The 24,690-nt window shown below is 43.2% G+C and overlaps 2 pseudogenes across 2 annotated transcripts; both read left to right on the forward strand.

The window, feature by feature from the left end:
- LOC306652790 (WD repeat-containing protein 91-like) lies at nucleotides 1-19,471 on the forward strand (annotated as a pseudogene). Its single transcript has 9 exons — nucleotides 1-141; nucleotides 4,593-4,788; nucleotides 5,363-5,512; nucleotides 7,160-7,252; nucleotides 7,433-7,608; nucleotides 14,460-14,562; nucleotides 15,190-15,302; nucleotides 16,627-16,811; nucleotides 19,077-19,471. The product of its transcript is annotated as a WD repeat-containing protein 91-like (transcript).
- LOC306652791 (cell cycle regulator of non-homologous end joining-like) lies at nucleotides 19,416-24,690 on the forward strand (annotated as a pseudogene). The gene is made up of 5 exons: nucleotides 19,416-19,488; nucleotides 20,917-21,010; nucleotides 23,266-23,351; nucleotides 23,487-23,516; nucleotides 23,991-24,690. The product of its transcript is annotated as a cell cycle regulator of non-homologous end joining-like (transcript).

Here is a 24,690-nt window from a genome sequence, read left to right on the forward strand (position 1 = left end):
ATGAGATTCCAGTCTCCAGCAGGTGTTCAGGGTGATATTGCCCCATCTAAAGATGGTGGCTTTCACTTCCAGGATAATCTAAAATGCCTGCACTGGCTTCCAAATGTGTTGGCAAATGAAAAGCTGCAGTGCAGGGCACAGGTGCCAAGTTTGGGTTGGGCACATTCAGGTCAGTGGTCCTGGAGGTGTGGTGTGTTCAATCTGGCTGGGGGTCCTATTGGTCCTGTTTGTTGTCCCAAAATGGTGACATCCACATATAACCAAACCTGTGGGTACTGTGAGAGTGGACTTCCAGGCAACAGTGGTCAGTGGGCAATCCTCTGGCAGTCTTCAGGCAGCCCATAGTCTAACAATGGATGATTGGCAGGTGGACATCGGGAGGTGGGTGATGGGTAGGTAAAAGGCAGGCAAGAGGCAGACAAACGGTCAAATGGTGGGTGATAGGCAGCAGTAAGTGGGCGACCTACACTCAAATGTAGGCAATGTGCTGGCAGATATCAGGTGAAAACAGTGGACAAATGGGGTAAAGAGCAGGGGATCTACAAGCACCAGAGACTGCCTCACAGAGAAAGATTTTCCTCTCCTTGAATCCTGAGATATGGAGCAACAAGGAACTAAACCTCCCTCTAGTCCACAGTCTTGGATCTCTCAAGTCAATATTGATGAATCTACACTATAGAGTCAATTTCAGAAAATCTAACCAGTCAAGTTGATATTGACAAATCTACCCCAATTTTGACAAATATATATTGAAGAATAAATATGGACAAATCAATATTAAACAATCTTCCCCAACATGGTGATATTGATGAATCTGCATTGATGAGTGGATATTGATGAATCTACCCAATGTGTGGATATTGATATATGTACCCCAACCAGTCAATATTGATGAATCTGCCCCTACAGGTCAACATCATTTAGTCTACACCTTTGAATAAATATCAATGTATCTACACTAATGGGTCAATCTTGATGAATCTAAACCTTAAAGTTGATATTGATGAATCTACACCATTGTGTCAATATCTGTGTATCTACCAATCTGGGTCATTATTGACGAGTCTTCACTAATTAGGCAATGTTGATGAATCTTCATCAATGAGTCAGTATTGACATATCAAAATTGATATACCTACAATGACAAATTCATATTGATAAATTTACCCAATCAAGTTGATATTGCCAAATCTACCCAATAGGTTATTATGAATGAATCTATTATGATGAATCAATCTCAACAAATGTACACAAGAGTTGACTTTGACAAATCTACCATGACTGGTCCATATTAATGATTCAACACTGATGGGTCAATGTCAATGACTATATTTCATCAAGTCAATATTGATGAATCTACCCCAATGGGTCAATATCAACAAATAAACACTAATGGATCATTATCAGTGAATTGATACCAATCATTTGATATTGATGAATCTTTATTAACATGTCAATATTAATGAATCTATTCCAGAAATTTGATATTGATGAATCTACTCTGTTGAGTTGGTATCAACCAATCTAATATGAAGAATTGATATTGACAAACTGATATCAAACAATCAAACCTGATGTGTCAATACTGACAAATCTACACAGATGAACTGATATCAATGAATACCCAGACAGGTTGATATTAACTAATGTACCCAGATCAGTCAATATCCATGAATCTACATTGTCAAATAGTTTTCAACAAGTTAATATTGATAAATCTATCCCAGTGGGTCAGTATAAATGAAACTACTTGGATGGGTCCATATCAATGAATCCACCTGCATTGATTATTTGATTTCAACAAATCAATACTCATAAATCTATATTGACAAGTTGATGTTGATGAATCTACATAGATGAGTTGACATCAATGATTCTACCCAGTTCAACCATTAGCAGAGAATTCACAATGACTGATAAAATCTACCTCAAGGGTTGATATTGACAAATCTACATGGACTTGTGAATATTGAAGAATCTACCATGACCACTTAATATTGGCAAATGTACACTGTTGAATTGATATTGACAAACCTATATTGATAAATTGGCATCAAAACATTAAAATCAATGAACATTTACAACAAGTTGATATCAACTAACACACCCTGTAAAGTTGATATGGACAAATTAATACAAACAGATTAATACAAACAAATCTACACTGGCAAGTAGATATCAAGAAATATAACCCAAAGAGTCATAATTGATGAATCTACAATGATGGGTTGACTTTAACATATGTATACAGGTGAGAAGATACTGACAAATCTACCCCATTAATATTGAAATATGTACATTGAAGAATCAATATTGACAAATCAACATCAATCTATCTACCCTGATGTGCAGATAATGATGAATCTACACCTTCAAGATTATATCAATGAATATACATTTTTGAGTCAATATTGACAAATCTACACCCATGGGTCGATACTAAAGAATCTACACTGATGAGTCAATGTTGATGGATATTCCCAGTTGAGTCAATTTCAATGAATCTATCCTGATGAGTTGATATGAAAAAATCTACATCAGTGATTCAATATCAACAAATCTACAACAGAGAGTCGATATCAGGAAACCTACCCTACAGGTTGATATTAAAAATCTGCCTGGCAGAGTCAATATTGATGAATGTATCCCAGGTGTTTGATACTGATGAAACTACATCTACTAATTGCTACTGACAATTCAATATCTGGTGAATCAACACTGACAGTTCAATATCAATGAATCTACACCAATAAGTTGATATGGATGAGTCAACACTTATGGGTTAATGTCATTGAATCTATGCCATCCAGTTGATATCAATGAATCTAACCCACTGAATTGATATGGACAAATCTACACTGAAGAGTCAATATTGTTCAATCTACCCTGACAGGTCAATATCAAAGGATCAAAGAATCATCAATATCAATGAATCAACACCTACAGTTGATATTGATGAATATACCTCATCAAGTCAATATCAATGAATCTAACCCAATGGATCAGTATGGACAAAACTACAGAGACAAGTAAATATTGATGAATATGCACTGAAGAACCAATAATGATGAATCTATCCCAATGTGTTGATATAGACAAATCTATTCTGACCATTCAATATTGACAAATCTATACTGAAGGGCCAGTATTGATGAATCTATCAAAAGAAGAGTTGATATTGAAGGATCTATCCCAATGGGTCCGTATCGAAGAATCTACATTGTTGAATTGATATTGACATATCAATATTGATAAATCTATTCTGATGTATTTGTATCATTGAATCTATGCCAGTAAGTGAATATCAAGGAATCTTTTCCATTGAGTTTACATTGACAAATTGAAGTAACAGGTTGATATCAACAAATCTACTCTAAGCATCAATATTGTTCAATCTATCCTAATAGGACAATATTGACAAATTTACCCTGTCGAGTCTCTATCAATCAATGTATTCTGAAGACTCAATATCTATGAACCTACTCCAAGAGGTCAATATTGTGGAAACTACCATGATGAATTAATATTGATGAATCTACCCCAATGTGTCATTATTGCTGAATCTATGCCAAGTCAATTTTGACAAATCTAAGCAGTCAAATTTATATCAATGAATCATACCACTCAAGTTAATATTGAAGAATCTATCAATTTGGGTCAATAGAAACAAATCTACTTAGATGAATCAATATTGATGAATCTACACCAAAGGGTCTATATCAATAAATCTACCCAAACTGGTAGATATCAATGAATTTCACCTATGGATCCATATAAATGAATCTTAAGTGTGAATATCCATGAATCTACACTGATGGGTTGATATTGGTGAATCCCTCACATCAAATCAAAATGGACAAATCTACCCCTTAGAGTTGACAAATCTACTTCTTTGAATCAATATTGACCAATCTACCCTAAAGAGACAATATGGATGAATCTACCTAATAAGTTGATATGAATGAATATACCTGATGGGTGGATATCAATGAATCTACCCTGCTGGGTGGATACTGATGAATCTGCCTCTATAGGTTGATAGCTATGAATCTACCCTGATATACTGATATGGGCAAATCTACCCCAACTGGTCACTGTTGATGAATCTACATTGACCACTCAATATTATTGAATCTATGAATAACTCTGGATCTACGTCTGAGTTCTACCTTTGGCCAGTCTGTGACCTTGATCAGTTTCCACAACTGTTAATGGAGTAAATAACAGCCTCTTACATGGTTTTAGAGCAGTTAAATGAGAGAAAACTACAGATCGTAGTGCCTAGTACACAGTAGGCTCTCATGAAACAAGGTTCATTATCCTTGACCTGGCCTGTTTCAAGGCAGATCTATGTCCTGAGTCCTGTCAGCTGTGAAAAGGGTCCCTGTACCTTGGCAGGGCCTGTGAGGTGAGGGAAGTCCTCAGAAATGGTCTGTCTAGGGAGTGGGAACCCCATTTTCCTGGGGAAAACTGAGCTCAACCCCCACAGCACAGAACTTTCCTCAGGACTATGTGACCACTGAGTCCCTTTCTGTGCTCCCGAGTGTAGGAGAACCCTTCCCAGCTGATGAATCCCCACTTGCTGACCACAGTGTGCAGAGAAGAAGCTGGAAGCCAGTGGCCCTGAGGCTGGACCCTGTCCAGATCTCCACATGGAACCAGACCAATGGAGCCCCTGACACAGGTGTGTACAGCAGGCCCCGAGGGAGGCGGCCGCCCAGAGCAGCTCTTAATTGTGATGGGGCAGGAGGATTATGGGTAGCACCACTCTTCCATCATGCACTGCAGGTGAGGGGGCAGGGCCTCCAGGAAGTGCCGTGCAGCTGGGTTCTCAGGCAGTGCTTGTGAAGGTGTGGCAACAGGAGGATGGCACTTGAAGGACAGTGGTCCTCCCACAGGATGGAGGATGATTGGACTGCTGCCTTCTGGGGGTCCTCTTTAGAGCTGCCATTGCAGTGGTAAGTCTTTCCACCCTTCCTAATAATGTAGCTCTGAGGCTAGGAACAATGTACTCTGCATTTTAGCCTCCAAGTCTCTTCAGTTATAATTTGCTTTATGTTTGTGTTTTTAGGAAAATATTTACCAAGTATATATTTTTACTTCCATATGATTAAAAGAATGACATTTCAAGAAAAACCCTCGGGCTGGGGAGATTGCTCAGCTGCTAAAAGTGCTTGCCCCACAAGTACAAGACCCTGAGTTCGATCCCCAGTACTGCAAAAGAAAAAAGAAAAAAGAAAACCCTCAAGGAGCATGATTTTCAGGGTGGAGGTGGGCTTCTTGTTTTGACAGCCCTGACATTCTGGGGCCCTTGAAGAGAATGAGGCCAGCAGGCTGACATCACCCTTTATCTCTTGCTCAGAGTGGACTGCTCAGAGAGGAGGGTCTCCATCTTAGACGTAGATGGGGTCATCAAAATGTGGTCCTTCAACCCCATCATGCAGACCAAAGCATCTTCATTTGCAAGTCACTGCTGCTCTCTCTGGAATGGGTCACCAAACAGGATAGGATGGTGAGTGACACTTGGCCAACAGCACCTGCTCTTCAGTACAAGTTGAACAATTCCCCAGGGCTCTTCACACTGCTGAGTTGAGGCAGCCAAGCCAGATCCCCTTCCTCCTCTCCATCACTGGGGATGCAGAGACCTCACATCCATGACTGGTCTGACAGGTTTCTGTTTGCTGTGGCTGAGAAATTACTGGATTAAGAATTGAAATGAGGCAAACTGGAGGATGTGGAAGGCTTCCTCCTGTGCATTCTGGTCTGCCCCAGGAGATGATCTAGCTACCTGTACTCTCCCACCTTCCTTGTTTTTAACCGCACTCCCAGTATACTCCCTCCTGCTGTGGAGAACCTTCCTGTCTAGGTCCCAAGGGCAGCAGTTGGTGCTGGTGAGGGGATGGTGTTCATTATTGTGTCATCCACAGAAGGGTCCAAAGAGCAGTAGTTTCTTTTTCTCTCTGTACATTAATATTTCCAATGAGGTTTGTAGTTAAAGACAAAATTGGTTTACTATTTTTCTTTCATTCCATTTCACAGGGATCATACTATACAGGGGTCAGAGGCCTGTGCTGAGTTTGTGTAATTTTTGACAGCTGAAGGAATTATTCTCATGGTCCTAGGAACTCAGGGCTCTCCCTGAGCCATTTGCTAGGTGAATGTTGAGTTTACAATCTAGCTGGTATTTCTAGGGATAGCCTCAGACCTGGGCTGCTTCTGGTGCTTTCTTCTGATTATATTTGTTATTATTATTGAAGATCTTCATCAACTAAGTCACACATTCATGGAGGCAAGGATAGCCACTTTTATGTTTTTCTGGAGGCCTTTGGATATGGAATCAGAGCTCCCCTCTAAAAAGGCAAATAGAAAGTAACCCAGACCCCATGACTAACCAGGGCCAGTACAAAGAAAGGTGGCCTGTGGGCTGGGAGTGAGAAGGGACTGGAACAGCTGGGATTACAACCAGATAAAAGAAGATCAGGGGTCCTGTGTAAGCAGACAGAATCTTTCCAGGCATGTCTTAGGAGACACATCTCTCCCATTCCACAGATGCTGCATCAGTCTGTTTTCTGGTGCTATAACAACTCCCACCCCCACCCAGGCTGGATCCTTTGTAAAGGGGACTGCATCTGCTCTACTCAGGTAAGGGTCCCCTTGACTGCCTCACAACATGGCAGATGGCATTGTGGTAGGAGAGTGTGCCAGAGGAAGAAATTACATGGCAAGACAGAAAGCTCAGGCTGGTTCAGGAGTCACACCTTCTCTTTATAACAACTCTGCAAAGGGAGATCTAACTCACTGCCCCAGTAAACTAATCAATTTCCTCTAAGCCTCACCTCTTAAAAGTCCCACCACCCCTCACATTGCCACACTGGGAACCAAGCCCCTAACACATGAGCACTCCAAAGACAGTCAGACTATATTCAAACCATAGCAGATAACTTTTATGGTTTTGCTTCTGTTCAAGGGTTGGCTTAGTCATCTTAATTTGTAAATTTTAAGTGTGTCCATTGTAGGCAGAATTCCCCCAGTTGCCTGGATAAGAGCAGGAGGGTCTCATCCTGTGTAGTCCATCACCTCACAGGAGTGGGCCTGGCCCCCTCTGGCAGTCTTCCCTGACTCCCATACTGTCCTTCAACCCCCGACCTTCTCATTCCAGCTCTTGGTGGACAGTGGCATGGGAACTGTACATCTTTATGACAGAAGCCAAGAAGAATCTCTGTGAGATCAACATCAATGACAATATGTCCAGGTGAGCCATAGGTCCCTTCCTCCTCACTGTCAAGGCCATAGCTTGCTGGCACATGCTCTGGGGGGCCAGGTGTTTCCTGAGCCCAGTGTCCCACCTCCTGGAACAGGATGAGGCTTACAGCAGAGGCTTGTCCTCCCACTTGAGCAGGCGATCATCTGACCTGGCCCACATGTATTGCAGAATCCTGTCTCTCGTGTGCAGGCCCAAAGGGACCTCTTTCGTCTGTTCAGCTGCAGCTCTGTGCCTTAATTCCCAGGTGGACTCCTTGGCACCAGACATTGGCAGCAAGGTCATGAACCAGGTTCCAGGCAAGCTGCTACTGTGGGACATGAAGAGGGGTTAAGCAGACTTCCAATGTGTGATTAGCCCTTTCCATGATAGCTTGTCCTTGTGGATTGTAGGGCAATCCTATAGAATGATAGATATTAAAATTTGAGCAAAACTGTTGAAATGAAGAAGTATAAACAGGCTCATTATCTGTTTTAAATGATTTTGGCCTTCCCATAGTAGCAAAGACTTGAAGGCAATGACTGATTACATCGTTTGTTTTTTCCCCTGTTTGGGTGGTAGCAAATATATATCCTGAGTAGGTATCTACAGCTACATGTACAAATCTTAAAGTACCAAATTCAGGGATATGGGTGACATCCATCTGCCATAGATGATTTGGAAGGAGTCCTCTAGGATTGACTCCAAAATGAGGAACAGATAAATGAGGCACACAGGCAGGACACTGTTTTACTATATTTCTGGTTTATTCTTTTGTAATGTTATATTTTATTTTGAGAGTAGTAGCATTGACATGAAAGTCTTTATGGAAATTAATTGCATCTTCTACAATATTAAATACATGAGGATCTCAAGTAGCTGAGTCTGCAGTAGAATTTCCTTGAGCTAAAGACCCAGGTAAGCCTGAATGTGCTCTGATGTGGCCTATATATAAAGGTTCTTTGTGAGTCCACAGAAGAGTATGTACTTGACAAAAGCATTGTTGTAAGGTAGATTGAAGACTAATGGGTCCAGCTGTCTCAAGCAGTGGCACTAGCTGGGCAATATAGAGACTGTCAGTGTAAATATTTAAAGGTTCCTCAGGAAATGTTTGTAAGGCAGTTATTACTGCTTCTAGTTCAGTTTTTTGAGCAGACTTATGAGAAGTAATAATAGTCCATATTTTATCAGAAACTACTGTAGCTGTACCAGAGGGGGAGACATCTGTAAAGATTACTTTTGCTGCTGGGATAGGCTGAGCCTTAACAACCCAAGGGATGTTAACAGGATGTCTTTTGAAGAAGCTGACAATAGGTGAACTTGGCAAGTGATTATCAAATGTGGTCATGGTGGAACAATAGACAGTTGCCCAATCTTCATTATTGTTAATGAGTACTTCGATCTGTTTTGCTGTATATGGGACAATAACTGTCTGAGGATGAACTCCAAAAACTCGAAGGGCCGTCTTAAGTCCTAATGCAACTAGATTTGCCACCATCACAGGATACGGGGAAACAACAATTTTGGGAGACACTGGCAAATGGATCCATATCAGGGGTTCAGTTTGTCCCAATAGACCTATAGGGGTATATTCAGAATCTAACACTATGAGGCTAAAAGGCAAGGATAGATCAACTCTATCCCTATGAGCACTTCCTAAAGATTGTTCTAACTTTAAGGCTTTTTTACCTTCAGGAGTTAAATTTCTGGGGGATGTAGGATCTGAACCTCCTTGGAGAATATCAAACAAAGGCTTAAGTTGACCAGTGGTGATTCCCAAATTTGGCCTTATCCAATTTATATCACCTAATAATTTTTGGAAATCATTTAGAGTCTTAAGCTTTTCTATGCCTATTGAATTTTTTGTGGCCTAATACAGGTATCTAATATTTGGTGTCCTACATAGGTAACAGGGTGTGGGTTTGCACCTTTTCTGGGGCCACATGTAATCCCCATTTTCCTAGGGTTTCAATAATATTGTCAAATACCCTTAATAAAGTCTGTTCCCTATGAGCCAAAAGAATATCATCCATATAATGGAGATAATAAATTTCTTTATAATTCTGTCTAATATGTGATATAGCCTGGCCAACATATATTTGACACATAGTGAGACTATTTGTCATTCCCTGGGGAAGGACCACCCATTGGTATCTAGTATTAGGCCCTTCATTATTCAAAGAAGGAATGGAAAAGGCAAATTGAGGGCTATCCTCAGGATGCACAGGAATGGAAAAGAAACAATCTTTTATGTCTATAGAGATGATATGATAATGTTTTGGAATAGCAGCTATTGAGGGGAGACCCAGTTGCATTGGGCCCATAATTTGCATACTGGAATTTATGGCTCTCAGATCTCGCAAGAGTCGCCATTTTCCAGACTTCTTTTTTATGACAAAAATGGGTATATTCCAAGGGGAAGTGGAAGGAATTATATGGTTTTCCTTTAATTGTTGACTAACTATTTTCTGGGTTGCCTCTATTTTCTCGTTAGAAAGGGGCCACTGGGGGACCCAGATAGGAGTATTGGATTTTCATGTTATCTTTAATGGTTCAGTGGCCCCTCCAGAAAACCCAGCCCCTTAGTCCCTGTTTGTCCTTCAGCTTGAATGGGGCAGGTAACACCTTATAAATTTGCCTAGTCCTTTTCCAGTCTTTTGGCACTAGACTTAATCCCGATAGCGATTCCAACATATTAATTGTAAATGGGGCCTGAGGACCATACGTAACTACTGCTTCCTTAAAACTTTTTACTGTTTTGAAATCTAGAGGTTGGTGGAATCTTTGCCCATTTCGGTCCTCTAGCACAGGGAAGAATTGTGGGACTGCTGAGGTTTCCTTAATGGGGGTTTCTTCTCCCCATGGTGAAAAACTCATCTGATTTATAGCATGAGCTAACTCCTCCCAAGTGTACCTTGGGGGATATAGAGAGCAGGCTGCTTGGGGTGAGCTGCTGCCTCCAGGAAGGGATTGGTGTTCCTTCCTGACATAACTGGTGGGGGCGACCATGTCCCTGTTGCTCTTTCTAATTCCTCCCCAATAAACCCCTCCTCCTCTTCTTCCTCTTTTTAAGAATTTACACATAGTTATTCCTTTATCTCTCCCAGACACATATTTCCTTCTTCTACTAAAGTTTTTATTCCTCCTTTCTCAGATGTTATACATTCCTTAATGAGCTGCCACATGGGAAAAGTACCTCTAGGTAATGGGGATTGCTTTTCTGCTTTGATAAGATCCTCTTTATGATGTTCCCATTGTGGAATATTTAGGACTCTCTCTTCTAAAAACCAAGGACTAAACTTGACCAGTGTGGTTACATATGCTGTTACAGTAGATCGTTTTACTGCAGTCCCATTAGCCTTAAGCTCCTCTTGTATGATTCTTATCATTTGATTTTTTGACACTTGTGACCCCATTCTGGAGTTCTGTGACCTCCTTTACCAGGGTTATGTGGCCACCCTTTACCGGGGTTACATGACCTCCCTCTTATACACTCTGGCCAGATATTTCTGGGAGGTTATCCTACAGTTTTCCTGTAGCTTACCTTAAGTTACTTACCTGAGAGGATGCAGAAGGAGGAAAAAAGCTCCCCGTTTGAGCCACCACTTGTTCAATCCAGCAGAACCGGTGAGGAGAAAGGAGACACCACTAATCTTTAGTGTGATGAGATTTATTGTGTCCTCCCTGTTTCTCTGTCTCCTGCCTTTTTCTTCTTCTTTCTCTCTCCCTGCCTATCCTCCCCTCTCCCTCGCTCCTAGCTTATTAACCAAATATAGAAAAGTTTTCTCTCATGCAGGGGAGCATGCAGGGAAATGCCAGTATAACACTATATAAATCATGAGTTGTCCACATGCAGCATGATTTTAGATAGCCAATCCTTGAGCCTGGCGTTAACATGTCATAAGTCTCCAAGGAACTAGTAACAGCAAACAACCTTTAGGAACTCCCTCAATTTGCAGCCAGTGCCACTTGGCTCACTGCCAGGTGCCATCTTGTCCAAGATGGACAGCCAGCGCACTTTGGCTCACTGCCAGGAGCCATCTTGTACAAGACGGCCATCAACACACCACCCCAGAATATTAACAGATACTCACACTGTCACAGGAGCCCTGGGGAGAGAAATGATGTTGAACTTACTTACTTAGAATGCAGTGGTGTTTCTTATTAAAATAAATAGTTTCAGTACTTAGAAGTAATTTTTTGTTTTGTTTTTCTGCAGTGATAGGGACTGAACCCCGGGGGCTTGTACGTGCTAGGTGAGCTTTGTACCACATAGCTACACTTCCAGCAGTTTTATTTTTTATTTTTATTTTGTATTTTGTATTTTGAGACAGGGTCTTGCTAAGTTGCTGAGGCTAGCCTTGAACTTGCTGTCCTCCTGCCTCAGCCTCCTGGCATATACCACTGTGCCCAGCTGTTAGTATGATTTTTAATCCTATGTTCACTTGTGATTTTCAAATTTTTAATTAAATATTGTCTACATATAAAATAATATTGAAATCATAGTTGTCTGGTTTATTGAGAAGAAAGGCAGTAAAATGAATGCTAATTTAAAAGTAGAACATTAATAATACTCTTTGCCCTTTCCCAGTCTCCACCTTTCCTTCTTCCAGAAACTGTCTTGAATTTTGGTTTGCCTTACATTTAAAAAATTAGTTTAACATATTAATATATATTCATAAACAACACAGTCTTTGTTCTGTATGTTTTCTAAATTTATATGAATGGGATCATAGTGTATTTATTTTTCTCAAACTTCTTATTCTACTTGAGAACTGATTCTCCTAACTCTGTGGTTTGGTTGTTTGGCTTCTATTGTGGAAAGATAAGCTTGTTGTCAGTGGAACAGGCCTTCCATTGTTGGCTGTCTTCTCTCTTGGGCTGCCTTTAAGATCTTCTTACCCGATTTCTGAGTGTGGATTTTTAAATTTGAAGGTATTTATTTTCTTCTTCTTCTTTCCTTAAGCTCCTGCTTGGGGTTTGTTAGGTTTTTCTGAATCCAAGAATTTCATTAAATCTGGAAAATTCTTTGTCATTGCTTTTCAGGTTTAGAGATCTTGCTTATCTCTTGCCTTCTGGAACTCCGGTCAGATGTGTTGGCACTTCTTTTTTGTTGCCTTTGCTACATTCATGGTGAGAATGCCCTCAGCTCTGTCAGTTCCCTCACTCTCTAGTCTGCTGTGCCAGATCTTTAAGTTAATCAACCTACTAGGATGCTAATTTCAGTTTCTGTGTTTCAGTTTTAGAAACACAGCTTTGTTTTAAAAACCTGCTTTGTCATGCTTGGAGTCTCCTACTTTTGCCCATTATTTGGATTCCTCCTTTTATTTTGTAAGATTTGTCACACCTCTGGTAACACCGTGTCTGAGATCTCTGTAGACCTGATTCTTCTCTGCTTTGCTGTTGTATTCACCTCTTTTGCCTTATTTTCCTTTGTCCTGTGAATTCCCACTGTAGCTTCATGTTTCTGGGACTTTTATTCTTGAGAGTATTTGAGACCTCGGGTGGAGATGCATTCACTTCTGTCAGGTTCCCAGGGACCCTACCAACTCCTGACAGCTTTTAAATAAATTCTGTGCTTGAGTTTTCACAGACTATTTAGGGACTTATGAATTTGGATTATAAATCCCTATCAGGGCAAGTTTGTGGCTATGATTTGCAGAGAGGTGAGTTTTCTTTTCCTGTTTTGTGAAGTAGGTTTTTTAGTTCATTCTTGCACTGAGGATAGAGCTCTGATTCCCAGCCATGTATGGAGATTTCTTCCAACCTGACCTTGGGTGGATCTTACACTTGGGACTTCTGAGTGCTTGATGGCAATCAAAGTGAGAACTAGGGTCATATATATTTGATTGATGCCCCATAGTGAAAGCCAGCTTCAGAGTTCCCTTGTCCTCAGGAGGCCTTCCCCTAATTACTGGCATCAGAGGATGTCTTTATTTGCTAGCTCAGCACTGTACACATATGTATCAATAACACCATATAGCACTTTGTCTTGTGTTTTTAGCCTCAGGATGATAATTAAGGGCCCCTCGGGTTCTATGTCATTTGGAATGTTAATCTTCATTAATTGTTTTTTTTATTTTTAAATTTGTTTTAATTAGTTATACATGACAGTAGAATGCACTTTGATATGTAATGGAGTATGAGTTCTCATTCTTCTAGTTATACATGATGTAGAATTCCACCAGTCATATAGTTATATATGTACACAGGTTAATAATATCTGATTCATTCTACTATCCTTCCTATTTCTATACCCCCTCCCCTTCCTTCAGTCCCCTCTACCTAATCTGAAGTAACTCTCTTCTTCCCTCTCCCACCCTCCCCCAATTATGATTTAGCATCCACCTATCAGAGAAAGCATTTTTGGTTTTTGGGATTGGTTTATGGGATTGGCTTATTTCACTTAGCATGATATTCTTCAGCTCCATCTATTTACCAGCAAATGCCATAATTTCATTCTCCTTTAAGACTGAGTAATATTCCATGGTATGTACACACCATATTTTTTTTTTTTATCCATTCATCTGTTGAAGGGCATCTAGTTTGGTTCCATAGTTTAGCTATTGTGAAGTCTTCTTTTTAAATTTTTTTAATTGTAGATGGACACAATACCTTTATTTTTATTTGTTTTATTTTTCTGTGATACTAAGGATCAAATTCAGTGCCTCACATGTGGTAGGCAAGTGCTCTACCACTGAGCTACTACCCAGGCCCAACTATTGTGCTGCTGATTACTGGACTAACTGATAGGCCTAAATTCCATGAGGTAGTTTTGTTAGCTCCTGTATTTTTAAGTGTTGCTGTGGGGAGATGTTGGGGGGATGGAGCAGCAGCAGGACCTTTGCATGGTGGTCCTCTGTTAACTTAGGGCTGCCAGTCATGAAAGTCAGTCAATGAAGTGTTCTTTCCTACTGGCAATTTGTCCTCTCAATAAGACTTAGCTATAATGCACTCAAGTGATTTGTATATTGCTAAGATATAGATCATTTTATAAGTGAACCAGCATGTATGGAAACCAAAATGTTTATGGGTCAGTGACTTTGCCTTTCAAAATAGTAAAGAGGTCACAGCCCAGCACCTTGACAAATGCTCAGGTAATTTTTCCAGAAGGTCTTTTAAGGAAGGAACTGGCAGAGGATCCAGTGGGGTGCTTGTGTCTGTGTCTGAGTTGGAATAGTCTTCTAATTGTGATTTTGTTTGGTTTTAATAGTTCCAGTTCTCTCTGGACCCAGAACCCATTGCTATCAAGTGTATGGCCTTCAATCACAATGGAAATCTGCAAGTCACAGGAGCAGCTGACAGTGTCATCTGGCTATTTTGTATGCAAGTGTGCTCAATGTGATCCTGGTCCCCTCCTTACATGACCTAGCTGGAATAGATGCTGTTGCAAAACCCTGATTTCAAATCAAGGAAGCTTAATCTCGATTGGAGTTTTTATAAAACACTCAGCACAATCCACTTGCATGTGGTTAATGTCAGCAGGCAGGGGAGGGAGTGGGACTCGATGATAGTTTGGAGCTCTCAGATCCAACTATTGTCTGTTCAGGATATAGGACTCTTTTGTCACCTGTTCAACTGTGGGTGGCTCATTCTCCTCTGTTCCCATGGAGGCATCCCCTGAGTCTGGGATGGGACAAGGCAATCCTATCTTTAGTGGATATCTGGGACCCCTGAATGGGGACAATGTAGAGACCTTATAGAAAGGACTCCTGTGTCCAGGACCCCACCTCCCACTCCTCCTAACCCTCGCTTTTGACCCAGTGAAAGCTTCTTCTGCAGCTCAGAGGCAGCCTGGCCCCTGGGCAGGTGTAGCTACCCTTTGGGGTTTAGGAGTTCTGTGGTCCCCAGAATAGCTGTGTTGTTCCCGAACATCAGGGGAGAAGCTCCCGTGCTGTGGGAGGGTGCCTTCCGAAGTGCACAGTCATAATGGCATCTGACATCCTCAGACATGCAGCAGTACGAGTGTGCAATGAGCTGGAGGGCCCACTACGGGGAGGTCTGCTCCATGGAGTTCAACTGTGATAAGAACGCCATGTACAGCATTGGTGAGGACAGCAAGGTAGGCAAGTGCTGGGACATCATGACAGGCTGGCCTTGGGTCCAGCATGCTTTCCGCTATTGCCATGCCCTCTTTCTGCCTCAGTTTTGCCATCTGTAAAATAGGTAGTAATCCATCTTCTGGGCTCTTTGTGGGGTTTGATGAGTAGAGTGGAAAAGATAGTACTGCAGGTGTCCTCCTCATAGCAAAGTGACTCAGCTCACCCAGATGGATCCATATTTGGAGTCAAGATATGATTTGGTGAGCTTGGTAATTGATGGCCTTGTAACCATCCATGGATCTATGGAGTTTGCTGAGGGACTAGGGACAGCTTCCCAGAGGCAAATAGGCCTAGGCTGAGTTCAAAGACGTTAAAAGGAAGCTACCCCTCCCCCTGAAAAAAATGATAAGGAAATGTGCCATGTAGGTCTCCCTTGTGGAAGGGTATGACAAGAAATAGGAACAGCAACAGCGGTGGAAAGGGAGCTGGGTGGGCACAGGTGGGAGAAAGACTTGTCTGTCATATGCCTTCCTGTGACTTTAGGATTTTATATACTAATTATCTGTGTTTGTCATTGAAAACAGTAACTATAAGATGAATTATTTTTATTTTTGAGATAGGGTCTTGCTGTGTTACCCAGGCTGACCTCAAATTTCTGGGCTCAAGTGAGCCCCCCTAGTAGACAGGACTCGAGATGTGCACTCCTGTGCCCCAGCTTCAGTTCTTCATTTGAAAACTAGAGGAAGGGATTTTTAAGATACAGTTTGACTTCTGTAGTCTGTTAGGATTCCCAATGAAGAAGTGGTCACAGTCAAGTAGCCTGTTCATAGGGTGGGTTGGGGAATTATACACACCACAATAAACAAAACTAGCTTTGTAACTTCACCATGCAGCATCCAATTAATTGTACTGCTGAGAAACTGAAATAGATTTGGAATTTGTCCTCTGTGCTTTATTCCTAGTTGGGTTCAAATTCTCATAATAATGACAGTAGTCATTTACCTTCTTGAGAGACCAGAAATCCATGCAAAGCCACTTGCTGTCCCTTTTCCTCTCCTGGGCTCAGGCCAGAGTGAAAGAGAAGGGTTGAACTCTGACATGAGGTTGCTGTTTTTCTACATTTTCCTCTTTTGAAAAATTGTGTCAGCAAGAGATGGGACTTTGGGGTGTCCTGTGGACTCCCACCCCCTTTCTGCCTCTGTAACTGGAAAGGGTTTTTTGAAGCTGTCAGAACTGTTGGTGGAGGGAGGCAGTTTACTCTGGGCAGGCTCTGGAATTCCACCCAGGCTTGTGCTGGGCCTGCCCCCACTGAGAGAGCACTCTGATTGTGCATTTTATTTGTAGTTTATCCAGTGGAACATCCAAAAGAGTGGCCTGAAGGTGTCTGAGTACAGCCTCCCCTCTGATGCCATGGGCTCCTTTGTCCTGTCTGGTTACAGGTTCAAGTTCCCAGAGGCCGACTCTTCGCTTTTGACTCAGAGGGCAATTATATGCTGATGTGCTCTGCCACAGGGGGAGTCATCTATAAGGTAACTGGGTGATGGAGTCACGGTGGGCAAGGGAGCACTTTCCTGGAGGCCTGGACCTAGCTGAATGGATCATGGCCATTTGACCCACCCTGTATGGCAGTGAAGAAGCCCTTGACACAAGGCAGAACCTGAAGTCCTCTAGCTGCAGGCTGGGCCTGGGCCTTAGTGCTGGTAGAGAGGGTGGGATGGGACAGGATGTGAGGCATTTGTCATCCTGTCTTAACAAGAATATGACCTCCCAACCCCATTCCTAGGGAATAATAACCTATCATAGCAAACACTGAGGAGTAGCAAGAAGAATTGGGGAGTGTTGGAAGGGGGGAGCATGCCCCCCCACAGAAAATGAGCTGGGTAGTTTACTGTAGTTACTTTAAACAGGCATGGACTTCTTATTTCATGGGAGGGCCATAGGTGAAGTACATCACAGTCCATATTTGAGGCAAATTTGAGGGTGTTATAAAAATGAGTTGTTCATGTCGCATGTGTTCCTCAGCTTACACATTTCTTTTAATTCTCAAGTCTGAGCTGCCATGTTTCATGTGTTTTCTTTGTATGAGTGTATGAAATTGCAAGAACCTTCCATTTTACTAGTATTATCTGGTAGACCTAGTGATGAGGATTTATGTTTGGCTTTGTCAGGTACCTAGTGAATTCACTTCTTAGGCTCAGTGTTCATTATTTAACCACCTGAGGGTGGTATTTAGCCTGTAGGCTTAAGATGTCATTCAAGGTGAAATATTCTCAGCATCTCTTGTTGCCACAGATAGGACAGCAGCTGTGTGGCAGAGTGGCAGACCATGGACTCAGAACGGTGGAGTGTACCAGGGACATGTAAAATCTGATCTCTGCTCTCTTGGGGCTCACATTCAAATTAGAAAGAAACACTATGGGTGAAGGAACAGTGGTGTGGTGTTGAACAGTTCCAAGAGGTGGAATCTGAGTGGGGACTGATTCCTCAGGGAAGACCCTGGGGAGGTGGCAGGCTGTGAGTTGGAGGTTCTGGAAGGAGGGGAAGGAGGAGTTGGGTAGACAGGGAAGAAGGCAGGCTGTGGACCCCATGTGGCAGCAGTGAGCAAGGAGTTCATGGCAGGGTAAGGGATGCTGCATGTGGGCACAGAGGAGGTGCTGGGGCAGAAGTTAGGTGGCTTCTAGACAGACCTACTGTGCATAGTGAAGTCAGGGTTCGCCATCAGCAAGGTACCTCTTTTCTACAGAGTATGGTTCTTTTGCTGTTTCTTGCCCTCTCCCTAAAAATTAGGTTCACAAGTTCTCATAATGGTGCATCTCTCAGTGGAGATACTCATAAAAGATTCTTATTTCCAAGTCTCATTTCATTCTCCAAAGGTTTAGTTGATTTTTGGAGGACTGGACTTGTCCCTCTGTGGGGATCTGTGTGGATGTGTACCAGTTTTACTTTTGATCATGCAGCCTTTTCATTTGCCCAAATGAACTTTGATGATTTGTAGTCAGACTCACTCTACAATAAATTAGTTGAAAGATTTCCCTGTGAAATTTTTGAAACACCAATACTGGCTTCCAATTACTTAAGGACTCTACTGAACATCAGGTCCCAGTTTTATAGTCTATAAGTAAGTTAATTGACAATTTTACAAATGCTTTCTCCATGATGGCTGAACACTTCACACCTCTTCTCTGTTCAGCAATGTTGAGTACTTCAGCTGCTCTGGTTTCCTGCTCTGTTAGTGGCTGACCTTCACACATCTGCCTGACTGCTGGAGAGTGGTGCTGGTGGGATGGAGGAGAGCTGTGTTTACACATCCATCCAAGGCCTTCCTGTGCCTGGGCGGTTCTGGGTGCCGTAGGCTGGCCTCGCTGCAGGAGAGAGCTAGACCTACCCTCCTCAGATTTTGTCCCCTGATGGGATGCCAAACTTAAGTAAATAAGGAGATGTATGAGCATATATCAGCTAGTGACAAATGATGCTGTGAGAAAACATAGGTGGGTGCAGAAGGCACTGGCCCATGGCACATTCAAGGCAGCAGAGAAAGTGGCATTTTTAAGGAGCTTTGCAGGGACATTTTTTCCACATGAGGTAGACCAACTATAGTCAGGAAAGTGAGACACTTTATAGTCTGGGAAGTTAAATGGACTTTCTGGAAAGGTGGGTATGTGGCCTGAGCCACACCCTTAGGTTTGGGTGACTGGCCCAAGCTCAAGGCAGTTTGGTCACCAAAAGTGGATAAAATGGACATGTTCATGAGTGAGGTCTGCTGATGGTTCATTCTATGTCCTGTCCTCTTGTAGCTGGGTGGTAATGAGAAGTTTCTGAAGAGCTGCTTGAGCCTGGGTGGCCCCCAGGCCCCTGGGGTCACTGTGGACTGGAGCACTGCCATGGACTGTGGGACCTACTTTATTTCCTCCATGGATGGCAAGATCAAGCTGACCACTCTCCTGGCCCATAATCTCTGAAGGACCTGCCTCAAGCAACACCACAGAGCAGTATTGTCCTGGAGCTGAGGGAGAACAGGACACCCTCCTTCCAGGTCCCTGCCAGTGTGGCAGAGCTTCAGGCAAAGATGGTCCAGGGGACTCAGGACTGTCCAGCCACAGTGACTAGAACAGGAGTCACAGGGAGCAGGTGGCATGTTCTTCCCAGAGAACAACATTGTGGTCTGTGTAAAGGCATCCTCAGACTGTGAGAGGAGAGCTCAGGAAGGTGAAATGGTGATGGCTGCTGTGTTGGCCAGGAGAAATTGACAGTAATTTGTAAATATTTGCTTATTTTTCTTTTTTTATTTTTAAAGAATGCCTTGCAGTCACTTGGTGTCTCTTTCTAGGATGCACGTGTCACTTTTTCCCTGCCTTTGTTTCCCCACACCAGCTCTAACTTGCCTCTCTGGCCATCTGTTCACCTGGGCTTTGTGGACCCACAGCATGCTCTTCTGTTTTGTCTGGGCTCAAGGTGAGGCCAGAGTGTCTCTGTCTTCCCTGAGAGATGGTGGCTTTTGTTACAGAAGCCTCTCCAGATGAGAGCAGGTACACAGGACTCCACAGCTGGTGGCCCAGCACCATCTGGTGACTGCTGTTCCTAACTTCTCATTTCGTTGCTCCTTTCATTCTTCCAACTTGATGCTCTTGAACTTGAACACTGCCAGCTGCCTTCACTGTGCTGGCAAATGGTGGGAGGACCAGATCCCTGAGCATGCTACTGGAAGGACCCCTGGGTTTCAAGCCTGCTCACCTGAGGCTGAGCTGAGCCTGGACCAGTGGTGACCATGCCCCAGCCTGGGCACCTTGAAGAGAAAGTTTCTGTAACTGTGGGAGCTGAGGTTGGGGAAGTGCAGAAGCCACCATGGATGGGTGGGACTGGACCTGGGGTTCCCATGCTTCTCAGGGTGAACCATGTAGGGGGACCTGTTTCCACCAACTTCTCGAGAAAGTTATTTTATAGCTTCTTTTGGCTCCAGTCCAGTTCTGTGGGCAGGGCTGGAACAGGAACTTTCTGCTGGGACTAAGGGGCAAGTAGGGAGGCCCATATGCATGTGGCTTGTTTACAAAAAAACACCAGAGACTTCAGGGTAAGTACTTGTCCTGTTTTACCCACTTCCACCCCTAAAGTGAAGAAAACCAAGACTTCTTCATTTCCGCGTCCCCATCTTTGGCACTGAAACAGCCATCTGACCTGTCTCACCTCAGGATTCTTGGGGACAGTATAAAGGGTCTTGAATTTCATCTGAGAGTTCATAGTTCAATTTTTCCTCTCCTCATCTCAAAGTCCCTGTCTGAAGACCCTTTCTCTCAGTACAGTCCCCACAAATTGCCGAAATGGCTTTAAGGAAAACAGCAATACAACACTCAAATCCCTGGTGCTCCTGCCCCAACCCTTTCCAGGAAGAGTGGTCATCCTCAAAGCCCATTGGAAGCTCAATCTCTCCTTTAAACTCCCTGCTCATTTCCACCCAAGGACCCAAGGTTCCCTGTTCTGTTATCTTTTGTGAAGGCAGAATAAAAGAAAACCATTGAGGCAGGCTCGGCCTCAGTCTTGAACCCGCCCATCTACCAGGTGCTGACCACCTGCCTTGGCCTGTGCTGAAGGCCCTGCAGGTGCATTTCCCCATCTGGTTTCCTTTTGCCCTCTCCTCAGGTACCTGCCAGTGCTTCTACACAAGCCTCAGGCCAAAACTCAGCCCCCGTAGCATGATATTCAAATACCTAGGAGCTCAACGTTTGGGAGTACAGTATGTATACAATGTGGACTGACAAAATTCAGTTAATTAACATTACATGTAGCTCACACACACAAAAAAAGTACAATTTTATCTGTCAATTTAAAAATGAAAAATTTAAAAAACCCAAGTGCTTCAGGTGTTGACTCCAGTGCCTGCTGATCTCACAGCTGGGTTCCTTTCCAGTCCAGGGCCTCTCAATGCACCAAGACTTTTTACAGAGACCCACAGCCCTCATTTTCCAGCTGACCATCAAAAGAAGTTTTAAGGAGAGAAATGTTCAGGGGGTAGTTCTACTGAGCAAGTATTTTCTGTTCCTTTAGACACAAAGGGAAATGATGCTTTTCCACTCCAGCCCTTTAGGTTTGTGCTGGCTCACAGCCTGTGGGAGCCAGAACCCTTGAGGTCAGTGACTGATGCCTTAGCAGTGGCCAGGGAGAAGCCTGTACTCCCTGTGGTGGGTCCTGCAGAGCCTGGAGGCTGGCTTGGTTCAACCATGGTTAAGTTGATCCCTACAGTGGCTGGCTGGTTGGGGACTTGAAACCAGTGGTTTATGTTCTTATACCTGGATTTATTTAAAATATCCACCCAGCCCACTTCCCTAGTATTGAGGATTAGCATTCATGAAGTGCCTGTGAGGTGCTGTGGAGAAACTAAAGCACCATAGAGGAAGAGAGAACTCTTTCTGTTGCAGAGTGAAGGGGGCTCAAGCTCTGTGCAGCCTGTTTCTAATTAGTAACTATGCTGTTATTAGCTGATCAGCTGTAAATCACATATCAATAAGTGTCTCATTTCTCATTTGGGGACAGATGGTATCAGATCTGATCATTTTATCTCAAAATGCAGGGAAAGACCTCCCCTGGGACTACTTACCTTGGTCTTTTCAGTTCTGTCTGACCTGGGAGCTTTTAAGGCCTATTTTCGGTTATTTGAAGTCACAAGTGTGATTTTAACTGAGGTTATCTATACATGGCAATCAGCGCTCCACGTTGTTGAATGCAGTTAACACACCTGGGCAGCCAGGTGGAGCCAATCTGAATATTAAACATTAGTAACTCCTACATTACTTTATGATCGCACTGTGAACACAGTCTTTGACTTCTTTCCCTGCACCTCCAGGATGCGTCTCCAGGTGGGGAACACTGAACTTGGTACCCGTGGGATCCTGGGAGGGGCTATTGAATGCAGAACCCCCTTCCCTTCATCTAATATCAGGTCCTGGGGCCTGGGAATTGGCACTTTGACTTTGCAAGAAGAAAAAGTAGGTCCAGATCTTCAACATGTCGGCTTAGGACCAGACTTCCTTAACAGGACTCCCATAGCGCAAGAAATTAAAGCAAGAATCAATAACTGGGAGAGATTCAAACTAAAAAGCTTTCTCTCAGCAAAGGAAACTATCAGCAATGCGAAGAGAGGGCCTACAGAGTGGGAGAATATCTTTGCCAATCATACTTCAGATAGAGCACTAATCTCCAGAATCTATAAAGAACTCAAAAAACTCTACACCAAGAATACAGACAATCCAATCAACAAATGGGCTAAGGAAATGAATAGACACTTCAAAGAAGAAGATCTACAAACAATTAACAAACATATGGAAAAATGTTCAAAATCTCTAGTAATAAGAGAAATGCAAATCAAAACCACCCTAAGATTCCATCTCACCCCAATTAGAATGGCGATTATCAAGAATACAAGCAACAACAGGTGTTGGCAAGGATGTGGGGAGAAAGGTACACTCATGCAGTCACTCTGGAAAGCAGTGTGGAGATTCCTTAGAAAACTTGGAATGTAACCACCATTTGACCCAGCTATCCCACTCCTTGGCCTATACCCAAAGGACTTAAAATCAACATACTACAGAGATACACAGCCACATCAATGTTCATCACTGCTCAATTCACAATATCCAGACTGTGGAACCAACCTAGATGTCCTTCAATTGATGAATGGATAAAGAAACTGTGGTATACATATACAATGGAATATTACTCAGCCATAAAGAATGATAAAATTATGGCATTTGCAGGTAAATGGATGAAATTGGAGAATATCATGCTTAGTGAGATAAGCCAATCTCAAAAAAACTAAAGGACAAATTATCTCGCTGATAAGCGGATGAGGACATGTTCCTGCCCCAAGGAAGGCACAGTTGTGCTCATCCCTCGTGGGAAGGCCAGGGATACAACTATCTTGCTCTCATTTCCTTCTTCCTGTGAGCCTGGAGACTCTCTGTCCCCTTTCATGACTTCAAATCTTTGTTTCAGAACCCCTGCCATGAAGACTGTGTAGTGCATGAATGAAGCAGAAATGGTGGATGTAGCTCTGGGGATCCTGATTGAGGTAGTCCGCTGTGTCCCTTTCTGCTCTTAGGACCAGAGACTTCATGGACAGAAACCAGTCCAAGGCTCTTGGTCACTGTCAGGGATTCTGCTTCTGTTAACTGGCTTATTCCATGTGTTCCTTCCTTCCCTTATTTTTCCCTCAGCCATGCTGTCCCTGGCTTTCCCCATGTGGGGTGAGCCTTTGGGACTATATACCTGGAACAGGTGTGTGTGAGAGACAAGCATGCACCATGACTCTGTGTTGATATGTGGAAGGGACACAAAATGTTCACCTTATTGTTTTCTCAGAAGGGTCTCAGTCAGTCAAGATCCTTCTCAACTTCTGCACCTCTCCTTAGCAGAATGCTGGGGAAGTCATTGGCTTCCTGAAGTAATAATAAGACCACTGTACAGTTGTATAGCAATTTACAGTTTATCATGTGCTGTTTTACACAGTGTTTACCTCATTAATCCTCACAATAACACTTGTGGTTTATTAAGATACTGTTACCCCCAAGAAGCTGGGACTCAGGGTTTCCTTAGTTCTGTGATGCAGCCTGGGCCCCTCTCATTCTCTCACCCTACATTCCTATTGGTTTCTTCTTTCTGCTCAGCTGTTCCTCACACCCCTGCCTGTTGGTCTCCCAAGTTGGTTCTGATTGCTTAAGAACCTGAGGAGTTTGGGGAGAAGTCCGTGGAAGTGATGCCTGGCCTGGTCATGCACAGTTGCTTCTGGATCTGTCCCACCTCACTGATGGACATTGAGCCTGCCATTTCTTCTACTCCACAGTGCCGCACACAGGAAAAGCCCTGGGAACAGTTACCTCTGGTGGATGTTGATAAGCTGGAGCTCTACCCCATCTGCTCCATATCTCCTCACACAAGTTCTCCTAGGAGCAGCAGTGAGGAAGAGGATGGTGGGAAATACAGGGCTGCCTGGGGCCTCAACCCTTCCCAGGGACTAGGGGCTTCTAGCTCTACCTGCAGGGAGGTGGAGGAGGAAGATGTGTTGAAATATGTCAGGGAGATATTTTTCAGCTAAAGATATACTGTTCACTGGACTTTCTTCAGAGAGCTGCTGTGGGGGCTGTGGCCTCCAACCCCACCCTGGGGTGCAGGTGTGGCTATCTGTGCTCCCAGCTTTGCCCCTCCCTGGCCCTGGCATCCTAGATCAGAAGCTCCAGGTGCCCTGGGCCTTTCTGCAGGGGGTGCTGTTTCCAGTGGGACAGTGAGAACTCAAAACAAGTTCCCATTAGAGTTTCTCCTCATCTGGCACAGAGCATTGGAATCCCAATTGTCAGTTTTCAACATTCTAAAGAAAATGAGGCCACAGTGTCAAGCTTTTAATAACCAAAGAGACAACAATGT

The sequence above is a fragment of the Sciurus vulgaris genome (assembly GCF_902686455.1).
Source record: "Sciurus vulgaris genome assembly, contig: HiC_scaffold_597_arrow_ctg1, whole genome shotgun sequence".
In the NCBI taxonomy this organism is placed as follows: domain Eukaryota; kingdom Metazoa; phylum Chordata; class Mammalia; order Rodentia; family Sciuridae; genus Sciurus; species Sciurus vulgaris.